Raw genomic sequence first — 7,500 nt, 5'->3', positions numbered from 1 at the left:
ATTTGTTAAATTTAACGTTAAGTGGGGGGAGGGGGGGTGGGGGCACTTCATGTGTCGCATCAAACAGGCGGGGGAATCAGCTAAACGAGTGTCGTGTCAGAGATGCAGCGTGTGTCGTCTGTGAGACTCAGACAAGGCCAGACGCCGCCAGAACATCACTTCCTGTCAGATCAGCACTGATGAGGGCGACACATGGGAACACACACACACTCACACACACACACACACACAAACACACACACACTCACACACACACACACACACACACACACACACACACACTCACACACACACACACACACACACACAAACACACACACACACACACACACACACACAGACACACATATTTATACCACACACACGCACACACACACACACGCACGCACACACACACACACACACACACACAGACACACATATTTATACCACACTCACGCACACACACGCACACACAAACACACATTAATACTGCACACAAACACACACATAAGGAGGCACACGCACATGCAAAAATGATCTCTCCATTTCTATCTCTATCTCTCTCTCTCACACACACCCACACACACATATTCAAACACACACACACACACACACACACACACACACACACACAGGTACTACTCCTTTTTTAGATTTCCTCAGTCCCAGCAGCCACTAATCTTGTTCCTAATCATCACTTTCCCATCTCTAGCCTCCCCCAAGCCCCCTACAGTGTCCAAAATAAGACAGTGACACTTCTCTACCCCCTGTGTCGTGCTCCGCTGCCTGATTAGCACATCTCTCATCTCTCGTCTCTCATCTCTGCCTCCTGTGACCACCGCATCACAGGGGGCCCGTGACTCCCACTGTTTCTGCGGCCACACACACTCCTCCTCGCCGGCTCCCTCGCTGTGGTCTGTGTGTGTGTGTGTGTGTGTGTGTGTGTGTGTGTGTGTGTGTGTGTGTGTGTGTGTGTGTGTGTTGAGTGTGTGTGTGTGTGTGTGTGTGTGTGTGTGTGTGTGTGTGTGTGTGTGTGTGTGTGTGTGTGTGTGTGTGTGTGTGTGTGTTGAGTATGTGTGTGTGTGTGTGTGTGTGTGTGTGTGTGTTTGAGTGTGTGTGTGCATCATGAAATGCAGCTTTTCCTTTGTGTTGTTCAGGTTGTTTTCTTTCTTGTTGTCGTGTTGTTATTGTTGCTGTTGTTGTTGGGTCCTTTCCTGTGTTCTTGGTTTCCTTAAGCGTGCTGGGCTGTGTTATTGAATCATCCCGTAAGCCTGGAGCTGCTCCACTCATGTCCGCCTGCTGGTACAGGACAGTACACCACTCAGTGGAATACTGATGAGCTCTTGAAGCTCTGCAAACATGTCTGCCTTAGAGAGACGAGAGCCGCAAGAGATAAAAGAGCGTACACGTTACATGTTACAAGTATGTGTGCGTGTGTGTGTGTGCGTGTGTGTGTGTGTGCATGTGTGTGTATACGTGTGTGTGTATACGTGTGTGGTGTGTGTGAGTGGTGTGCGTGTGTGCGTGTGTGCGTGCCTGCGTGCGTGCGTGTGTGTGTGTGTGTGTGTGTTAAATGACTGTAATGTGTCCATCCTCCTTTACTTTGAAAAAATCAAACAAACAAAAATAAACAGAGCTGTGCTAAACTAAAGACATGTTGTCAGCCATATTCAAATTGAAAGTGAATAGATGACCCGACCTCTTTTGGTAGAAAAGTTTAACCTTGTCATGTTCCATCTTTTACACTCAATTTGGGCGATTTCTATTCATGGCAGCCCCAACAGGATTTCACTAAAAACTAAAGATTTTACAAATCGGACAATTCACTGGAGATATACAGTAGCACCATTTCAGGTGAGTTTAGCAACCATGACAAAAAAGACTATCAGTCTTGTTTGAAGCATTTCAAATGAGGTCTGTTGAGCCTCCTGAGAAATGAAATGAATGAAAGTGAATGAAAAGCCAGATAAGGAGTTCCCTGAGGAAAAGCAAAGTGATATAATTGTAAGCCAAGCACCTGTCGAATCTCTTCACTGTAAAGATGACACAATTAGAAAGTGACTCACTCTGTGAGTCCATATAGCATGTCACAGACATAAATAATCAATCATCGACTGTCTACAGTCACTTAATAGATTACGTGAGAATGGCCTGTACCGGATTAGAAAGGAAGACAAGCTGCACCCTTAGTGTGTGTGTCCATATAGTGTTTCGTTTTCTGGCCCAAAAAGTGCCGGTAGGGGCGCTGGACAGCACTGACCAGCATCTTACTGAAAAGTTCATAGGGTTTCAAGCAGAAGCACTCTCAGTGGCCACACTAAACGGAAGGCACTCTGAGGAGAGACGCTGGCTGCTCCATTAGTGTGACTTTGCTGTGTTGTGTGGAGGAGGGTCTCGGAGCAGCAGTCTTGAGAGAAGAATACTACTTTCACGTCACGGAAAGCTGCTCAGTGAGGTTAGGAGAGAGAGAGACTCTGTCAGGGAAAGAGTAGCACTTCAAGCAACTGAAAGTTTAGCCACTTTCTGTGTCGATTTGAGTACATCTATGAAAGTCATACAAAGTCAGAGGAGCAAACAATAGATTTCATAAGCCGCTCTTTAAAGATTGATTTTTCTTTTCTGTCTTGCAGTAGTGCATGTTTCATGAAGACATCCATTTCCCAAACAATCTTAAGCGCAGCTGCGTGTGGGGACCATTGTCCTGTTTTAGCTCAAATTTAGGCCTTCTGCAGCTCTCATGACATACAGTAGAGCTGATCTACTGATATGCACCAGCAAACAAAACAACACAAATATTCATTTTCTTTTCCCCAAACTCTTAATAAAAAGCTAAAAGTTGTCACAATGCTTTACCATTATGGCCCCCTTCCAACCCCCAGCTGAACTGTCTCTCTCTGTCTCTATCTCTCCCCCTCTCTCTCTCTCTTTCTTTTTCCCTCTCTCTCTCTGTCTCTCTCTCTCTCTCTCTCCCTAATAGTTGTCTGTCTTTATATCATCTCTACTTTATAAGCCACTGCACAGAGACAGCGAGACAGATAACATGCACTAGGACTATTATTATTGTTATTCACGGGGTCAGATCCAGTGGCCCTTGGCAAGGGAGGGGGGGGGGAGTATTGGGGTAGTGTCCCTTCCCAGTTGGCAACTGAAATCTGCAGTGACAGTCAGCCCCCAGCTCTGCCAACCTTCAGAGCCAGGCGGGGCATGAACCCGAGCTTTTTCCTATCTGTGGGGCACTGGACACGACAGATGACAGGCAGGAAATGTCACACGCCACTCCACACACACACACACACACACACACACCCTCCTCCCCCCATAATGCACCACTCTCCCCCCAGGGACGACAGTCTTGAAAGACATCGCTGCAGAGAAGATGGGGCAGAACACGACACCACAGACATCAACAAGTAAGTCCTGGAGCAATCATTGTTTTTTTCTTTTGTCTTTCTCTCTCTCTCGCTCTCTATCCATCTCTTTTTGTCATCGCTCCCTTTTGTTGTCCGCAAGACCTGCAAAGAACAGCCGATGCTTGACTTTTCCGCCGGCAATCCTTTGACACTTTGCACATATGCTCCCGATCCACTGATCCGGAGCGTCAGTGGAGTGTTGAGGCGCCGTCGCGTCAGTACGCGTTTCCTCTTTAATAACCATCCTCTGGGCCTCGACCCTGAGACACGGGATCTGTGATGGCATTTCACTAAGTGCTCATCATTCATTTTATAACTGGATGGAAGTGGCTGAGGCTTTCACACAGAGGAAGTGCTTATTTAAAGAAGGGGGAGACGAAGAAAAAAGAGGAAATGTCAGAGCATTTTCAATGAGCTCACCGTGTCAGAGAGAGAGTGAGAAAGAGAGCTGGTGAGGAACATTTCTGAGTAACCAGCTTCCTGTGTTAAATGTAAATGGGTTTTTATCAAAAGCATATATGTGAAAATACCTTGGAGGGAAGAAGCTGATTAATGCGGTTGTGTTGACAATTAGGATGGATGGGATGGAAGACACATGCTCTGAGGGGTCAAAGGGGATTGGTTTGTTTCAACAGACGTACCTGAGTTACCGTCCACACCGCTCTGCAGTGTACCAGCGAAGAAGCAAGTTTACCCAGGCAGCCATCTTGATTATTTATTAATCTATTTCCTGTATTTTTGGTCTTTTTTTTCCAAGGCCAAGGGCAGGGATAAGGAATAATGGATAAATAGAGTTAGGAAAGATTCACAGATTCTATTCTATTTGATTCTATTCTATCGCAGCCATAATTTTTTATTCAGAGTTCAGGGTTATATTTCTGGCACACATTATAAACACCATTTGTATATATCTAAAATTATATACACGGTTAATACTATCGATAACCTGTGCTTCCTAAATCTATATTTATAATAATTTTTATATTTAAACATGTTTTCAGTGAAACATTACACCCTAACACCTAATGGGCAACGACAACAACAACAACTACAACAAGCTGTAAAGTTAAAGAGACATAAAAGATTCAGTCATACTAATAAGTAAGGGATAATGTATTGTCCGGAGGTCATTCTACAAAAATAATTCCCGACGGGGCGAACAACACCCCGACGCGCAGTGGAGGGTGTTGTTTCGTCCTGAAGGGAATTATTTTTGGAGAATGACCGATGGACAATACATTATCCCACTAATTATACGGTTACTTACCAAAAACGATAGAGGACGTTCCTCCAACATACCTCTTTTTAATGATTTAGTTGCCGTTTCATGAGTCCCGTTTAGAAATAAATAGTTCTTCAAGCAAATAGAACTTTGAAGTTTCAGGTGTTGCACAGCAACCCATTACTTGCTGACTTCAAATTACTGTCTACTGTTGCGTTAAAATGACTGGCCTTTTGGCGGAATGATATGAAAGATGTGAATTAGAAGTACAAAACCCGTTGCCAATGACAGCGGTCTTTATCTTTTCGCAGCGGTATGTTATCAGGAATTAATGTGACCTATGACGTAGGGATGGCCCATTCAAATCAACGGTACTTTTTGGAACATTCTGAAGAGCCGTATAATAATATGACATAACATAATGATTGACCCTCCAAACCCAAAGCATTTTCTAAGCAATGCTTAAAAACATTTGATGGAAGGCAGAAGACAGAAAAGGACAGACACAAGTCTGCAATGACATCAGAGGGAGCAGGTGGTGGCTGTGGTGGTTGCCCTAACCCTGCGGGAAAAGGCTCTCTGCAGGAAAAGGCTGTCTGCAGGAAAAGGCTGTATCTTAGCGGAATGGTGGTGGGTGACGGGCGGCGACGGTGGCCCCGGGCCCCAGAGTGAGCGTCTGCGTCACTGACGACGTGTAGCTGTCGCTGGGGCCCGTGTCTCGCCAGCCAGCCCTGCGGGAGACTATCCTGTACCCCACCCCGCCTCTCTGTCCCAACCCCCCTTCAGTGCTCATGAGTGCAGGCCTCACTGCTATTATTGTAGACATGGCTGGGGAATGGGAGGAGATGTGTGTGTGTGTGTGTGTGTGTGTGGGTGGGGGGGGTTACAGAGTGTTGAGGCATGTTGGGCGTGTGTGTTTTTCCACTCCGTCACTTCCTGAAGAAACCAGACTGACTCGCTGCTCAAGACGCAGCAGAGTGTGACAGAGAGAAAGCGTCTCGATCCGCTCCCCTACTCTCCTCCTCACTTCTCTTCTCTCCTTCTCACTTCTCTTCTCTCCTTCTCACTTCTCTTCTCTTCTTCTCACTTCTCTTCTCTTCTCTTCTCTCGTCCTCTCTTCACTTCTCTTCTTCCAGCTGCAGTCTGTCTCCTGGCTGCCAAAACAAATGTACAGAGAGCGCGAGCGAGCGTGAGAGAAGAATTGTTTTCTCTTTGTTTTGCCTTCTCCTTTTTCACGCTGATGACAGCTGCTGCTGCTTCTGCCCCTTCCTTTCCCTTCTGCGTCTCCACCCCCTAGTCGGTGTTCATTTTTTGTCGGCCATCAGACAGGTTGTTTGTTTTCCATAATTGTGACTGCTGCTCTTTGTAGCCATGCCCTAATGGCCGCTATTCCTTTCCTCTCAGTATGTGGCTCCTCGTCTTCCTCGCCTTACCTGAGAAGCTTCTAATTGGCCATTTTGGCTTTAATGGCCGAGGCGCGCCTGCAACATTAACCGGAGTTGATCCGAGCGAGTCGAAGATCTTCTTTGAGTTTATATAGTCTTTTTCTTCTCACCTAACAAGGCGATGATTCACTCTGCTAAATCAAAGGTGATGCATCAACTCACTGACAGGAATACCAGTGCAGCTGAGAGAGGGCTAGACTAGACTAGAAACACACACACACACACACACACACACACACACACACACCAGCACTAACAGCCACACTCAAACACACCAGCAGAGGGAGAGACCAGCAGCAGGCAACATCGGTTCACTTTGGGTGAAAGAAAATAATGATGCACACAATTTCAATTCAACATCATTCAGTACAATATTTTTTAAGTTCGACACACTCCTAAGATGATCTCGATTGGCTTAACAACTTGGAGATGGAGGAATGATATGGAGGAGAGTGCAGGAGATGGAGGAATGATATGGAGGAGAGTGCTGGAGATGGAGGAATGATATGGAGGAGATGTTGACTGAGGACACGGAAGGCCAGTCATGACCATGCCCACGATTATTAAGATCACCTCAGATCCCCCTGCCATACCAGTGTGATGTGTTCACTTCAGATCCCCCTGCCATACCAGTGTGATGTGTTCACTTCAGATCCCCCTGCCATACCAGTGTGATGAGTTCACTTCAGATCCCCTGCCATACCAGTGTGATGTGTTCACTTCAGATCCCCCTGCCATACCAGTGTGATGAGTTCACTTCAGATCCCCCTGCCATACCAGTGTGATGTGTTCACTTCAGATCCCCCTGCCATACCAGTGTGATGAGTTCACTTCAGATCCCCCTGCCATACCAGTGTGATGAGTTCACTTCAGATCCCCCTGCCATACCAGTGTGATGTGTTCACCTCAGATCCCCTTCCATACCAGTGTGATGAGTTCACCTCAGATCCCCTACCATACCAGTGTGATGAGTTCACCTCAGATCCCCCTGCCATACCAGTGTGATGAGTTCACCTCAGATCCCCCTGCCATACCAGTGTGATGTGATCACTTCAGATCCCCCTTCCATACCAGTGTGATGAGTTCACCTCAGATCCCCCTGCCATACCAGTGTGATGAGTTCACTTCAGATCCCCCTGCCATACCAGTGTGATGTGTTCACTTTAGATCCCCCTGCCATACCAGTGTGATGTGTTCACTTTAGATCCCCTGCCATACCAGTGTGATGAGTTCACCTCAGATCCCCCTTCCATACCAGTGTGATGAGTTCACCTCAGATACCCCTGCCACACCAGTGTGATGTGTGGCTGTGTGTCAGGAAAAACAGATTGCAACCCACTTCTCACCACAGTTAAAGAGCACTTTAGACACTGTGAATCACTAACTGCAACACCCCCCCCCCCCCCCCCACCTCCCCCCAGCAGCCAACCATTCAAATCCA

Source organism: Sprattus sprattus, assembly GCF_963457725.1.
Source record: "Sprattus sprattus genome assembly, chromosome: 9".
In the NCBI taxonomy this organism is placed as follows: domain Eukaryota; kingdom Metazoa; phylum Chordata; class Actinopteri; order Clupeiformes; family Clupeidae; genus Sprattus; species Sprattus sprattus.
This window is presented reverse-complemented; position numbering follows the sequence as displayed.